Below are 17412 nucleotides of genomic sequence, written 5' to 3'. Positions count from 1 at the left end.
AATATTCAACAGGTCTGGTAGTATTTGTGGAGATGGAAAAATAGTTAATGTTTCAGATCTGTGACTTTTCATCAGAACTTAAGTTAGAAAGTTGAGCAAATAGAGGGAGAGAGTGTATGAAGAGGGGCCAAAAGGAAAGGTCTGTGATAGGTTGAAGGGCAGGACAGATTAAATAACAAAAAGTTTCATGGTTCAAAGCCAAAGAGAATAGGAATAGGATAAGTCAAGAAACCAAAGTTGCGTCTAGAGGAGATGTGAATGGCAGGAGAGCAGCTGTCCAAGCACAATATAAAGGGATTAAGAAAGAAGCAATAGAAAGAAAAACTGAATGGGCAATAAAAATAGCAAAATGGGGCCAACATTGAGATCTAAAATTGATGAACTCAATGTTAAGTCCAGAAGGCTATAAAGTCCCCAATCAAAAGATGAGGTGCTGTTTCTCAAGCTTACACTGAGTTTCCTTGGAACACAGTTTAAAGCCAAAGACAGGAAGGTGCCGGAGGGAGTGAGATAGAAAATTGCAATGATAGGCAAGAGGAAGCTCAGGTACATGCTTGCGGACTATACAGAGCTGCAATGACATGGCGGCTATTACTGAGACATAGCTTCAAGCCAGTCATGAGTTAAATAGTCCAGGTTATAAGGTCATGAGAAAAGATAGGGGAACTGAAACAGTAGAGGAAGAGGAAGTAAAGACAACATTGCATCATAAAATAAAAGGGGATACAGGTAGGGGAAAGCAAGCAATGAAACCTCTATGACTAAAATTGATATAAAACTGGAATCGACATTTTCTCATGGTCTCCTCATAGCAACCATGTATTCATTCAGATATTAAAAAATTTAAACAAAGAAAAATAGAGACTGCTTTTTCTAAAACTGTTGTGAAGAAGCTTTTTTTTAAATTATACATTCTTGGGATGTGAGCATTGCTGGCAAGGCCAGCATTTATTGCCCATCCCTAAAAACAGTAAGTTATTAGAATCTATAATTTAGGTCAAAGTGATTGAGCATTTAAGAGAAATTTGAGATGATTAGAGAGAACTGATGTGGATTTGGAACTGCAGGTCATGTCTGACAAATATTACGATCCCCGTAGAGACCAATAACTTTTAAAAAGATTTGAATTCTCAGTGACCGACTCGAAGGATCACAAGACAAAATTTTGCATTTTAAATTTTTTACTGCCACAAACTAAGATCAACATGACTAAGTATTACTTAGTGGACAATGAACACACTAAACTACAGAAAAGATACCTCCCCTTTACTTCCTAACACAACCGAAAATCCCATGCCACGATTATAGATTATACCTCACACTCCGCAGATTTGTAGTCTTCACAGGAACCACTCCAAAGTTACTCCCAGCTTTTAATGGGCTCAGTTCTCTCCATCTTGTAATACCATCTTGTGTCTGTTGAAAATCATTTCTTACAGTCTTCTGAGAATCTAATTTCCAGCAGGAAGGCCCACTCCAATGATGCCTACTCCCAGCAACTTCAGAGTGAATCTTCATTACATTTCTCTTGGCCCCATCTCTTTGACCAGAGAACATACTCCCACCTGCATTCTGCCCAGTGGCTAACAGAGAACAGCCTGTTCCATTGCTGCTCACAGCAGCTTCTGATTCTCTGTCTGTATCTCTGGGACTCTCTCTTTCTCTTTAGGATCTGTTAGTCAGTAAGTCTATAATAGCAAGGCCAGCTGATTTCTCTTTGTGTTCAGGTATTAAATCTGGCACTTGGGCCTCAGTAGTACTTGTCCTGGGCTCCCAGTCCCCATGGCAACCAGGTCACATTGGCTTATCACCAGGCAGAACCAGTAGGAGGAGAGTCAGTTTATAATGTAACTAATTTATAAAACCTCACATTCAGAACACAAGCTTAATTGAAATTTGGAAGGAAGTAACTAAGCGAAGGGGAATGTCTAAGAATGTGGTATATGGACATCAGAAACCATTTGCCAAGGTTCCATAAATGAGACTATAGACCAAAATGTAAGCCCATGAAAGTGAGATTGGTTAGGCAGTCGATGATAGAGTGCAGGGATAATAGATATGTACTCAAGTTAGAAGGATGTGACCAGAGGTACCCTACCACTATCTGGATTGTATAGAGTTTAATCACAGATCAACCATGATCTCATTGAATGGCAAATGGCTCAGGGGCTAACTGGTCTTTTCAATCAATACGTAGTCCTCAACTATTCACTATATTTATTAATTATCTAAAAGACATAATACAGGGCAAAAAAATAGGCTTGGCAATGGCACGAAGATACATGAAATAGCAAGTAATGTAGGCAGGAGTTTAAAATTGCAAAGAGACATGGGACTGGATTTTACCAGCCCTATGGAAATAGCAGGGAGATTGGATGGCTGGTAAAATAGTGGCAGAAGACATTGGGAGGGGAAGCCAATGTTTTTCCACCATCACGGCATATTAGCAACAGCAGGCACCTCGGCAGCAGAGTTGCTTCTGGGCAACGAGTTGTGCTGGTTAAGTGACCCAATTAAGGGTGACCTCCTATCCTGCCAGCATTTTACCAACATGGGAAGGAGTCACTGCTGTGTGGGTAAACTGCTAGGTAAACTGTGGCAGCCTCCCAGCAAGATCCCAAGGGGGACCTCTCCTTTTTGGCTGCTCCATGGTCCATGGAGGGGACCTCCAGTGGCAATGATAGCCCTCATGGCCACGGCACACCTCATGGAGGAATTCCCGTTCTCCCCCCCCCCCCCCCCCCCCCCCCCCCCCCACCAAACCCTCCCTGGGGCCTATGTGTCTGGTATCGACATGGTAAGAAAGTAAAAACTTGGCTTGTCTTCGAGGGCTCTTTGGCATGGAAGTACCATTTTCTTCTTTCTGAGCCTTAGCAGTGGCAACCTCTGATGGTGGTGCTTTCAAGGCTGCCAAGCAGCTTTGGAGGTCTGGGCCAGCAGCTCTGGAGGTAAGCCACCATCCTCAACCGGACAGTGGTCCCAGTTGTGGCCTCTTAATTGGTTGCCACCGGTAAAATGCCAACCAGGATTCCACTGTTCACCAGCAGGGTGTCTGGTCCTGCTTTCAGTCCAAGCAGCAAAACCTCTTATTTGATCAGAAAATTCAAAGTGTGACAAATGGATTTTAATACAAGGAAATGTGAGGTCATACATTTTGGACCACAAAAAGGGATCAGGGTATTTTTTAAATGGAAAGCTAGGAACAATGGAGGCTCGAAGATATTTAAGTGCCTACATACACGTTATCAAAATATCATGAACAGGTACAATCATAATTAAAAAGGCTAATGGAGTGTTGGTCTTTGTATCCAGAGGATGAAAATATAAAGGCGAGAAAGTTTTGCTACAGATATGCAAAGTCCTGGTTAGGTCAAATCTCAAATGTTATGTACAGATCTGGGTGCCAGTCTTTAAAGGGATATATTGGTCTTGGAAGGAATGCAGTTCAGATTGATGGAAATGCTATCAGAGCAGCAAAGGTGAGAGTAAGAAGAGATATTATATAATGTAGGCTTGTATTCCCTAGAATTTAAAAGGTAGAGGAGTAATTTGATCAACGTTTTTGAGATATTAAAAGGATCTGATGGGCTGGATGCATAAAACTTTTCCATTGGTTGGGTAATCTCGGATATAACTTTCAATCAGGTCATTTATAGAGAAGTTAGGAAAGGTTTCTTCACACGAAGGGTGGTAGAAGTGTGGAAATGTGGAAGTGTCCTACAAAATGCAATGGATGCTAACGCAATTGATAGTTTTAATTTAAGATTGATACATTTTTGCAAGCCTGGGGTTTAAGGAGCATGGAGCCAAAGTGAGTGGATAGATTTAGGATACAGATAGGTTCTGAAGAAAGGTCTTTGACCAGAAACATTGGATGGAATCTTTTGCTATCCCTGGTGGAGACTTGGAGGTGGGAAGGACATTTAATTAGGTGGGATGGTGAGGTAACAGAATTAATTTCTGTGTGGTAAAGCCCATGGTTGACCACCCTGCCCCCACCTCACTGCCAATTAATTCAGGCCCCTAATTGGCCATTAATGATCACTTAAACACTTCATCCTCCTGCCGCTCACATTAACCTAGCTGCAGGCAGGCCTGTCGCCATGCGGCATGCATGGCAGCTATAGACCTGCAGCCAGTTTGCCACCTTGGTGAAGAGGGTGGTGGGTTGGGGTGGTTTGTGCATTCAATGCCTGATCAAGGGACTGGACAATGGGAAGGGGGAGTGGGGTGCCTACTGAGAGCCACCCCCTGCCCTTGCTGCTGACCCCCCAATCTGCGAAACCCCTACCCCACATTTCTTGTGGCCTGGGCTTCTGCAATCCTGGGACTCCACTGCTTTTACTCCAGCTGCCTCTCATTCACCGGCAGGTCTTAGTAGGCGAGGCTTTAGCCGATATTTCCACCCCCATTGGCATCGAGTGTCATGGCCGGCATGAGCAGACAATATGGTGAGCAAGTCAAAAATTGGTTTTACACCATCGTGAAACCGGCTTGCAATCGTGCGCTCCACCATTCAACGTTGGGCCGCCTTTCCCACCGTCCAGCGTCGGGAACCTAATTTCAATGCATTTGCATCTCATCATTTTACCCATCTGCCGGAATCATCCCCCCATGCTGGATCACCCAGGCGCATTGGCATGCAATCACGCCACCGTGTTTCACAACAGCACTTAAAAGGCATGCACCTGGTGAACTGAACTTCAAGGGGAACTCGGAAGTGAGTGCACACTAACGTTGCACAGATCTCATGAGGGTCACCTGTTCGACTTCAAGGAAGAGGCGCCGCACATTCAGGTGATGGCACAGGCAATTCGCTTTTTCCTGGCTGACTGACAGTGCTATGCTGGGACAAGGGCTGCACTGCGGTTGGGGTGATGGTGGGTGGGGCGGGGGGTGGGGGCACAAGGCAGCATGGTCTTATGGTAGTGTACAAGCACATGCTGGGAGAGGGCGGTGGGGAGGGATGCACATTAGAGAAACCTTGTACTAAATGATCATACTTCTGCATCTGAGACAATTCAGGCACATCCGCATTGGCATGCTTGGAGTCGGGCCTCCAACTTATCTGTCCACTCAAGCAACACAGAGGCCTGAAAGTACCACCAAATGCTTCTGAATTTTTCACCCCTTTCGTGTAGACTGCAAATTAATGAGGGTTTTGGGAGGCTGCAGGACAATTGGACGACTGGGCAAGCTGATGAAAGCTGGCCATGGAGCAGTCACTAGTGGAGATGCTCACAGCCCCTTGAAATATTTTCATTCAGATTTGGACCAGTCTTTCCCAATGGTCAAGCTAACAGTGCAGCCCTACAGTGTGGGTTATGAGAATACCTGTGCCTGAGTTGAGAGCACAACATGCAGTCCAAAGGGCAAAGCTGCCTTCATGAGACAGGTGGAGTGGAGCAGAGGTGAGTGGGGTTTCGGGCAGCCATGCAGCGCACCACAACATTCAAGTGTTGGCCAGCATTCTGTAGCATGTGTTAAAGGGCCTTCAGACGTAACAAAGAGAGATTTTTAGTACACCCACGCTAACCCACGTGACTCTCTCATCCTGCAGGAGGAGTAAATCAGGAGCTTGGGAGCCTGGTGACCTAGCTTTATGCCTCATGGCTTACAGAGAGCAGAGACAAAGCAGAAGAGAGTGATGGAGGTGCATGGCTGAGCAGAGGGAGGAGCACTGTGCACCCTCATGAAATTTCACACGATGGGTGCGCGATGAAAATGGAGTCACGCCTGCCATTCATTAACGGGCCAGTTAAGGCCCTTGAGGCATGAATTGTCTGGGAGTTTATGTAGCCTGTGCAATTTTCAGGGCGTCGCATGGTCGCAACAGGCAGGCAGGTAGGCCACATTTTCAAAAACCTCACCCACGGCGGGACACCCATGGTCTCCGCTGGAGGCGCCTCCTTTGAGGAGGGTCAGAAAGGGGAGGAGGCCAGGTGTCCATTTTCAGCCTCCAGGGGAGCGACCTGTAGGAGGACAAACGCAGGCATGAGGGGTGCAGGGCCAACAGGAAGCCCAAGGCAGAAGGGGCCACAGAGGACGCCACTATCCTGCTGCCATGGTTTACAGGTGGTGAGGCAGCTACCTCAATACGCCTGAGATGCAGTGCCGAAGGGAGACAGTCTCAAGGGAGACAATCAACTATATCTGTCAGATGATCAGCCCTGAGATCAGCTCCAACTGTGTGGGTGGACACCCCATGCCAGTGGCTCTGAAGGTTACAGTGGCCCTCAACTTCTATGCCTCTGGCAGTGGGTGATCTTTCTGGAGCCCCCCAATCAGCTGTCCGCAGTTGTGTCAAGCTGGTGACAGACACTGTTCAGGCGTGCATTGATTTTCATTAATTACTGTATGGACGAGGCCAGCCAGACACAGTGGGCCTGAGGTTTCGCAGCCATTGCTGGCTTCCCCCATGTCCAGGGTGCAATAGACTGCACAAATGTGGCCATCAAGGCGCCAGCAGGTAAGCCCGGAGCCTTCGTCAACAGGGTTTCCACTCCATGAACATGCAGATAGTGTGTGACCATAGGATGCAGATTCTACAAGTCTGTGCAAGGTACCCAGGCAGCTCCCACGACACTCCCGAGACACTCCCAGGCGCTGAGGCTCTTCAGTGCTCCAGTCCGTCTGGATGGATGGCTGCTGGGTGACAAGGGCTATCCCCTCAAAAGATGGCTCATGACACCTCTCCGCCATCCAAGAACAGAGGCCGAGCAGCGGTACAACAGGAGCCATGCCTCCACAAGGGCTGTGGTAGAAGGGCTTCTCAAGATGCATTTCCGATGCCCGGACCATTCAGGTGGCACTCTGCAATACCCCCACAATTAACAATCTGGCGCTGGAAAGGGGGAATGCAGCAGAGGAAGAAGATGTCGACGCAGCTGCTCTGGCAACAGATGATGAGTCCAGTAGTGAGTCCGAGGACGAGCACACTCACGAGAATGCTGAGGGGATAGATGCTAACCTGGGCAACCTCCAGGAAGGCAGGGACACCTGGGAGGCTTTGATCCAACGCTCCTTCAGCTAGCCTACCAAATGAGAACCACCACCACATGCCAGAGCTGCAGGCTCCATACTCAATATCTGACAGGAACATTTGCCTGGTGAACAACATGCACTATGTGCCATTTCAATAAATTTCAATGACAAACAAGTCACTCATAACATCATGAGTTACCCTGCACCTGCAAAATTAATGAAGCACCCAGAGGCTTGTTGAACAGAAATACATTTAATGATGTGGTGTCTGGCATACATAATACAAATGAAATTGCTTGGTGTTATCCATCACACCAAATAACATTTAACGTAAAAGTGGGGGAAAAAAATATCACCAGTGATAAGCCCGTGTTATGCTTAAGATGCGTTCACTTACAGGTGCTATGTCTAGGCACTACCCCCTCACTGGCACTGGCATTGGAGGCAGCCTGCTCACTCTGCTGTCCTGTTTGCCTTGATGACCTTGGCAGTCGTCCTCTGGCCCGTGGAGCCTGTGCTGGCACCGCCTGGGAGGGAGTAGCCAATGCCACAGCTGGCATCTCCCTGGCCGCCACTGCCTCATTAGACGCCACAGTCACTGGCAGAGGGGTGTAGAAGCTGCTGCCACCATCCAGAGCACCCTGACAGGAACCCGCAGAGACGACAGGCAGCTTGTGAGCCAACATGAGGTTGCTTTGGACCTCTCTGCTCACCATTGATGGATGGGCACCTAGCTGGGATACTGGATGCCTACCCCATCGACCACACTGACAGCGACCACCTGAGGTCAATGCCGCCGTGAGGACTTGCAGGTCCGAGCGCATCCCCAGGAACCCCTACACTGAGTACTGCCTGTGCAAGCAGGGAGAGCAAGGTGAACAGGCCTTGTGCAAACTTCATGCATATGCATGAGTGAGTGCTTCATGATCTCCCTGAGGTGCAGAACTGCCTCAAGGAGATGAAGCGTTGTTAGGAAAAGAGAGTAAAGAAAATAAAAATATAGTTAAACATGTCCCTGTTCATGTGACTTTGTCTTTTATTAATTCAATTTTAAAACTTGTATTTTATTTTTATTTGCTTTTGGAAACATTTTCCCACTCGTGGATGAGGTTGCCAAAAAAATGCAAAGGCTGCTTAGCCTTTTTGCCTGCCCAGCAACTGTAAGGTTGGATGGGCAGCAAAAATTGTAAGTTAATTGATTATTCAATGGCCTTAACAGGCCTTTTAATTGTCAACGGGCTCACTGAACAAACTAACTTGTGAGTACACGTTGATGTCAACACACTGGGCTGACATCAACGCACGTCATTTCATGCTTGAGTGGGTCGGGCACGTGCCCGCCTGCTGAGCGAAAATTTATACCCTATGTGTTTTACTGTTGCTTTAATGGAGGTATAACTGAGAGTCACATTAATTGGGGGATCTTTTAGGAGTTAATATCACAGTAATTTGTAGACATATGTATGTGCTTACAACCTTTTAATGAATAAATGTTTAATTTTGTTTTATAAAAACCTCTTGAGACTCAGGTCTTATTATAATTGAATTCAAAGCCTCCTTCTCGAAACATACAAATTGCAAAAATTGGTAATGACAGTTGTTTCAAGTTTCCCTCTGGGATTTGAACAACTCGGCATTTACCTTCGGCTGTGTCATAATAATTGCGGGCTCACCCAGGATATATCTGAAATTCCTTGATTTTTTGGGATTGGTGTATCTTAAGGTTATGAGTACGGGAAGCACTTCGAATTCAGGAGCAGGTGTAAGGTATTTTTGAAGTGGTGAGACTGCAAAAATGGCTGTATCACGGCTAAAACTTTTTTGGAAGCAGAAGATTTAACTCTGATTGGGTTACAGAAAGTATCCAAGAATAAGTAAACAGAAATGACGGATAAATTACAATTGGGGTTACCTGCGATGTCAGAGAAAGCAGATATAATTGAAGGTATAGTGCAGCATTTGAAGTTGGATGTGATACCTGACATAAGTGAGTCAGAGCTGGAGGTAGTGAGACTTCAATTAGAAATGAGGAAGCTTGAAGTTGAACAAGCAAAGGAAATTAAAAAAAAACTTGAGTTAGAGGCAGCAAATAAGGAAAGGGCATTTAAAAGGGAGCAAGCAAAAAGGCAGGAGAAAGAAAGGAAGTAGGAACTGGAATTCCAGGCAAGAGAGAAGGATAAAGAAAGAGGCAATGGAAAGCAAGAAGGAAAGAGAAAGGGCATACCAGCTTAAAAGGCTAGAAGTTAAAAAAGAGAGCTCAGGTTCTGAGGAAAGTTCCGAGGATGAAAAAACCTTTAACTTAAAACTCGGTGGGGAAATATTTAAATTTGTACAAGCTCTCCCAAAGTTTGAGGAAAAAGATGTTGAAGCATTCTTTATTTAATTTGAGAAGAGACACAAGGGCTAGGCAATCCTTAATGTTGTGGCATAGTGATATTTGTTGTTCAGAGGGTGTTTTGTAGGAACAGGTGATAATAAGCGGGCTTCATGGAGATGCTAAACCTATTCCATTATGGAAGGCAAATTTAAAGAGTAAGTGGAAAACTGGTGAAGTGACTGTTGGGATGGTGGAAAATTGCCCATTTCAGGGGTTCAATTTATTCTGGGTAACGAAATAGCTGGTTCATAGATGTGGGTGATGCCTATGGTAGTTGAGCAGCCTGTAGAAGTGGTTTCAACAGAAGTGTTGCAAAATGAGCATCTGGATTGTTTCCAGATTGTGTGATAACAAAGTCACAGGCACATAGATTGAACAAGCAAAACAAGAATGACAGGTAGTTCAAAGGCAGGAAGAAGGTATTGAAACCCAATTAGCAGGCACTGTGTTTGATAACATTGGTTAGAAAGACACAGCAGAGGAAAAGGTAGTTGAGGTGTTTACTCAAAGGCAGTTAATTGAGTTGCAGCAAAAGGGTTTGCAATTAAACCAGTTATATCAGACGGCTTACTCAAAAACAGAAGCAAAATGTATTCCAGTAAAAGTGACATTTGAATGAGAAAGTGGAGACTGATTCATGTCTCAGCAAATGAAAGCTGGAGGGAGGTACATCAGATTGTTATCCCAGTTAGGCATAGAAATTAAATTCAGACCATTGCTCGTGGAATTCCAATGGAGGAATTAAGGGATTAGGAAAACACAGGTGAAAATACAGAAATATTTTATTGGCCGGGATGTCATCAAATTCTGTGGAACATGTCACACATGCCAGGTGATAGGGAAATCATGAGCAGTGATTAAGCTGGCACCTTTAATCCCAATTCCAGCATTTGAAGAGTCTTTTACTAGGGCCATGATTGATTGTGTAGGACCCCTCCCTAAGTCTAAAAGCGGAAATCAGTATTTACTGACAATAATGGATGGGTCTACCAGATTTCCTGAAATAATATCTTTGAGAAACATTACGAGAAAGAAGATTGTGGAAGAGTTAGCTAAATTTTTTACAAGATATGGTTTACCTAAGGAAATACAATCAGATCAGGGTTCAAATTTCATATCACAGCTGTTTAACGAAGTAATGAACAGTTTGGGGATAAAACAGTTTAAGTCAACATCTTACTATCCAAGTCACAGAGGGCTTTGGAAAGATGGCATCAAACTTTAAAAACTATGATGAGAGTGTACTATTAAGATTATCCACAAGATTGGGATAGGGGAATTCCATTCTTGTTATTTGCTATTAGGGATGCTCCTAATGCATTGACTGGAGTTAGCCCTTTTGAACTAATTTATGGTCATGAGGTAAGGGGACCACTGAAATTGATTCATGAGAAATTGGTAGGTCAAAATTCAGAAAATACTCTCCTGGACTATGTATCAAACTTCAAAGAAAGATTAGACAGAGCCTGTTAGCTGGCTAGGGAACATTTAAAGATATCACAGCAAGTGATGAGAGTGAAAACAAACAGGAAGGGCATAGCTCAGAATGTTGTTGCTAGAGAGAAAGTGCTACTTCTGTTACCAGTGCTGGGTGACTTATTAAAGGCAAGATTTAGTGGGCCTTACAGGATTGAAAAGAGATTGAGTGAAGTAAGCTATTTAATAAATACTCCGGATAGAAGAAAGAAGAGGGCGTGTCATGTAAATATGCTTAAAAAGTACTTTGACAGGGAAGAGGACCAAAAGGAAGTGTTAGTGGTAATAGATAATGAGAAAGGTAGAAATTCAGGATTCTGAAATTTATTTTCCTTTAATCAAATTGGGCAATGAGGTGGTACTTAAAAATTTATATATATAATATTGAGTTACCTTCCAGACAAGTGTCAAAGTGATTTGGAAAAGCTATTGCAATCACACAAAGCTGTTTGTGGACATAAGTTGGGGAGGACAGATTTAGCTATACATGATCTCTCTGTAGAGGTTTCATCTTCGATAAGGCTTATAGATTAAATCCTTATAGATTAAATCTGGCTAAGTTATCACAAGTACTGAAAGAAATTGACTTCATGCTTCAAAATGATACCATCTAGTTGCAGTAACTGGAGTTTGCCTATTATGCTGGTACTGAAACCGGATGGAACACAAAGACTGTGTGTGTACTCTTGAAAGGTGAATGCGGAGACAAAAGTGGATTCATATCCTATACCACGGTTGGAGGACTGAATTGAGAAAGTGGGCCAATCAAAATTTGTCACAAAGATTGATTTGCTAAAAGGATATTGGCAAGTACTGTTATTGGAGAGAGCAAAGAAGATATCGACTTTTGTGAAGCCAAGTGGACAAAATGAGTTTTAAGTCATGCCATCTGGTACGAAGAATGCATCTGTGACATTTCAAAGACTGACAAACAAAGTAACTGCAGGTCTAAGCAATTGTGTTGTTTATATTGATGACTTAATAGTTCTCAGTCAGACGTGGGATGAGCATTTACAACATCTGGAAGAATTATTTACTCGATTACAAGAAATTAATTTGGTGATGAACTTGGCTAAATGTGAATTTGCAAAAACGCAAGTTATGTATCTAGGCCATACCTTTGGAAATGATAAGGTAGCTCTGAGAGATGTGAAAGTCAAAACTATTGTGCCTAAAACAACACGAAAAGTTTTGAGATTTCTGGGCATAAGTGGATTTTACCGGAAGGTTGTACCAAATTTTAGCCAAATGGTTGCTCCACTGACTGAACTATTAAAAAAGAATAAGAAGTTTCAATGGACACAGGGGTGTCAGAAGGCATTTTTGCAGTTTGAAAACTGTATTAACTATGACACCAGTTTTGGCAATACCCAATTACGCCAAGCAATTTAAGTTGGCCATTGACACAAGTGCAGGCATTGGGGCCACACTGTTACAGGAAGATGCTACTGGAATTGAAAAACCAATAGGGTATCTATCACAGAAATTGAATGCACAACAGAGAAGATATTCAATGATCAAAAAGATGACATTGGGTTTGGTGTTAGCATTGCAGCATTTTGAAATCTATAAGGCAAAAGATTCATCAGAAACAATCATTTACACAGACCACAATCCTTTAAAGTTTCTGGGCAAATTTTGAGACAGAAGTGCAAGGCTATTCAGATGGAGTCTATTACTGCATCCATTTACTCTACAGATTATACATGTTGTTGGTAGAGAAAATCTGTTTGCAGTGTGTTATCAAGATTTTGAAGCTCAAAGAGAAAATTGGACTTTTAAAACCTGGACACTGAACTTGAATAATTTCTATTGATACCAAGGATTTGTATATATTATGTTAATAAATGCAACTGATAATGTAATAGCATAAGTATATAGGTAAGTAAAGGAGATAGTGTAAAGTGGGTTAAGAAAAATTAAACTTGTCTTTTAGAATTATGATGGTTCATTTTTTGATAAGGAGGGGGATGTCAAGAAATATAATAATGTCTGTAATGTTGTTGAAAATTGTTTTAAAATAAGTTCTAGTGGTGTCTGTGTCTATGTGTGTGTATGTGCGTGTGTCTTAATTGGATTAAAGCCAAGTGGACTAGAGGCTTTGATATATAGAAGAGAAGTAAGTTTGAAATGTTAATTAGGTAAACGGAGGGAAGTTACAAGGTGAAGTGTAAAGGGGGCAATTTGCATTTTTAGATAAACCATTCAAAAGAATGGATGAAATATTACACCTAGCCAGAAGAAGCCAAACAAGGTGTTTACTTTTTCCAAAGCTTACTAATGAAATTGGCGTTATGAAAAGATTTATTGTTAGAAGAGGTAAAATTCAAAATAAACATATTGATACAATGAGAACTTGCAATCAAAGAGGAAAATATGTATAAAGGAAGAGAAGACTGATGGTAAAAGAGGAGGGATTCTAAGATCTAAAGCCTCCAGCCTGTAAGCCTCAAGCCGCTGTCTGCAAGGACCTGAAAGAAACTCATTTTGAATTTGACTGTCCAAAGTGTTCTTTGCCAGGGGTCTGTTTAAATCTAGGCAGAATCCTCTGTTCGGCATGGTGGGGGCGGGCCCCGTACACCGATGCATAAAATGGCACGCGGTGACGTCGGGCATGGCGCTCCAAATGCATGGTAGCAAGCAGTCGACTACGTCAGCTGCTAGGGCTTCCACTCGTTGAATGTTCAGCAGGTCTGCGACCACAGCAAGCTCATCCTGCAGGTCTGCACACGATTCCCTGGGACTCTCCACGACTCCTACATTCTCATTAGGTTTCAGATCCCTGACATCTTCCAGGGTCCACAGAGGCTACAGGATTGGCTCCTCGGGAGTAAGGGCTACCCATAGGGGACATGGCTGATGACACCTGTGCAGTAGCCTCAGACTGCAGCAGAGAGAAGGTACATCGATACTCTTGCTGCAACTCATTGTTGGAGCATGCCATTGGGATATTGAAGATGAGGTTCTGGTGCCTGGACCTGTCTGGTGGAGCCCTGCAATACAGCCCACAGAGGGTGTCACACATAGCCCTACTGCTGCGCCCTTTACAACCTGGCACTGCGATGGGGGGAGGAGCTGGCTGAGGAGGAGATGGAGGAGCTTGAAGTCTCCTCCGATGAGGAGGGTGAGGAGATCCTCGAAGGTGAGGATTACGGTGATGAAGCCATCATGTTGTCCAGATAAAGCAGGTGCACTCAGGAGGCCCTAATAGCCACCAGATTCATGGAGGCTGATGACGCCATGCAATACAGATATTCCATAGATCCTCACATTGTGTCTGTGAACGTTTTGATTCCTGTCTGGCTATGGTGGTTCACTTGCGCTCTGTGAACATGGTAAGATCATGGAGATGCAGCAGGGAAACTTTAACTTCTTCTGATCCTATGGCATTCTTCGTGAGTTGAACCCTTCAGGACCACACTGTCATCAGACACAAATGCTGATGAGATGGGGAGCCAGCTGCACCTCAAAGCTGCTGAGAGCTCACAGAAAGAATGACAGAACTCTGTGCTGTCGGCCCAGGGCATTCTGGCAGCAATAATAAGCCCCATCAAAGGGCAGGAAGGACTGATGTGTCCAGTGACTGTGAAGACACACCATCAGTGAGTGTGCTGGAAATGTTGCACAAAGCACAGAGAGGAGGCCCTGGACTGAGACACCTGCCTTTATCTTGTGCAGGTCTTTGTTTGATACGAACACTGCTCATCATACGAAGGAGCCATTGACAAGGTGAAATTGTTGGGATTTATTTACAATAGTCAGCATTATGTACATGTGATTAACATCCATGCCCACACAGTGAAACTACATTTTCTTAACCTTCCTAAATCTGCCACTATGTCTTGGTGGTCCCCCAACATCCACAGCAGAGGTGGAGGCAGCCTACTGACTGCTACGCTCTGTCTTTGATGATCTTGGGGGGCATCGTCTGGAATGCCAAGACCTGGAGCGCCCCGGTCTGCTTTCCGGGTCCTGTTGTGTGGCAGTGGAACCCTCCTCGGCCTGTGGAGCTGGAGCTGCTGGGATGACTGGGAGAGGGGATTCGGATGGGCCAGACACTCCTGGAGTCACCTGGGTGGATGGCTCTGGGGTGTGCACCTGCTGATCTTCCAATCTATGGGTATGCAATGGCCCCTGGCGGACTCCTTGAGGAAACGGGGAAGGTGGAGTCAGACTAAGCTTCCCTGTGCCCCTCTCACATTGACACTTTTGGAGGCCGACTATGGCATCAGCGATGGAGTTCAGTCGGCGCAACAGTGCAGGACCGATATCCTGGACAAAGGTCTCCAAGGCAACCGCCATCATACCAATGTTAACCTTGGTGCGTTGGCATGCTGACGCTATCACCTCAGGCTGAAGGCAGATGGACTCCTCCATTGTTGCAATCTGAGGAGTGTAGAGGACATTCCTTCCTGATGTTCCCAAGCTTACCTTTGCAATTCCAGTAACTGAGTTATGACCGAGTCATCTGATTTGGACTTAGCAGATTTTTGGCCTTAAGCAGTCCTCCGAGTGCTGGAAACCTGGGAAGTCGCTGCCACCGCCTGCTGTGGATCAGACAGTGCGATGTGTTCACCAGATTGTGGCCTCAAGGCTACTCAAGAGCTAGGTTCCACCGAAGTGTCTGTCTCAACCCTGGTGGAGGGTGTGGTTGAGTGCTGTGACAGGACTTCAATGAGGGTGTCTTCAAATTCTTCTTCCGAAGTGTCTTTGGGGCTTGAGTTGAGGACCTGGGTTGTGGAACATTTGGCTGTTTCCCAGCTGTACCTGGAAAGCAAGAAGAGATAATTAGTGCATGGCAGGGGACTGCGGAACAAGGGAGATCACTCACAACATGGTTGTCTCATGCATGTGGCCCAGTGAGGTAAAGTAAGCCTCTGGAATTAGGGTAAACAGGGCAATCAACTGTGTATCTCCTTAACCCATGAAAATGAAGGATTGAGAAATAAACAGTATAAGACTAAGTACATTAAACTGGGTGAATTAGCAAATCAGGTCTAGAAAAAGTAATAAATAGAAGAAAAATAAAGTTTAAATTGAGAGAGAAAAAATATCAGAAATGGCAATTGATGGCAGATGCTATTCAATGCCCTATTGACCCATTTTGTTTGGGGGTTTTGTAAAGAGGCTTTGAATTAATACACACACACAGATTCCTTTTCATCACAACCATTAAAGAGATCCTGACAGTACCTTGCCAGGTAGAAGCGCTTTCAAATCAACAAGCTCGTTAATGTGCTTCTTCACAAGTGCTTTTACAGAAAGAGGTGGTTTCCATTGTTGCCAACAGTGTAGGTGTGGCCTTGTGAACCAACTTGAAGGTACAGAATAATTGCTAACAACTGATCACGTGAAGATGTTCATGTGAAAGGAGCTTGTTTTTATAAGTTTTGATGAGCCATCTATGTTCAATATTTATGGTCACAAGTTGCAAGTGTTGAATAACTCCAGCATCCAGATTAGCCTGCATACGCTTGTACTTATTTGAAAATCAACTCTGCAAATCTTGGTTTTTTTAACTACTGGTTCTTCTTTTTCCAATGTCTTTATCAAAAAGGAACAGTAAAGGATTAGAATCCTAAGTTTCTCTGCCTCTCGGATCATCGAGCATCCTCAATATTCATTATCAGACAGGGCATTCATTCTCATCTCTCTTTCTAGCTAAAGTATGACTTGCTTGTTATCTATGAGAACCTTGGCATGCAGGAGTAGCTATTCTGCTTCAGCAGAAAATTGTATGTTGAGAACAGGCAACTTCACAATCTGCATTCCCAGTGGAAATGGAATTGCTTTCCTCATAACTTGTTAAAGTATTGTTTTTGTACAGATCCATAAACTTCAAGCAATAGTATGTGTCTAAATCACCAATAGCTTCATCCTCATTATAGAACTGTTGTTTTGGTTTGAGAAATGATTCTGTTCTCTACATTTCTATGACCAAGAAGCTCAGGTTTTCTTCTTCCTGATGACATTTTCAATAATGTATGCATTCTGTGGAGCTTTCAAAGACATATTAGGCTTACACCTAGAGCCAATTTCTCCTTTATCTTCACTAAATATCACACTTCTTTCAAGATACTTATGGCTTTCAGCCGTTTCTTTGTCAATTCACTGGCTTTACTTATGTTGATAGAAGCTTTCCCTGTCAATTTACATACTTGTTAAGCTCTTTTTCACTGCCCTGTATTCCAATAACTATTCAGTCTCTGATTAAACTTTTCTCTCTAGCCCCACAGATACAGGTTGTAGCTAAAGCGTGGACACCCACTTCATGGAATTCTATCATTTCATCACATTCTTGATCCTGATGGTTAATAATAAAGCATTCATAGGTTTCATTTGTTTCCCCATTAAAGTGTTCTTTCACCTCAATAAGAATACCCTCAAAATCAATCACATTCAGAACTTAACTGGAAATAACACCAAGCTGCATGTAGCTCTTTTCTTCTGGCTTCAAATGTTGCTTACTTTAGTCAACACCATCTTGGAAGGTTTGCTTCCAGGTTGCCTTTGTTATTACAGGCTGATCAGTGAAAAATATTTCAAAGATGAAGACGTTTCCTGTTCGCAACTGT

This window comes from Carcharodon carcharias, chromosome 14, assembly GCF_017639515.1.
Source record: "Carcharodon carcharias isolate sCarCar2 chromosome 14, sCarCar2.pri, whole genome shotgun sequence".
Classification (NCBI taxonomy): Eukaryota; Metazoa; Chordata; class Chondrichthyes; order Lamniformes; family Lamnidae; genus Carcharodon; species Carcharodon carcharias.
This window is presented reverse-complemented; position numbering follows the sequence as displayed.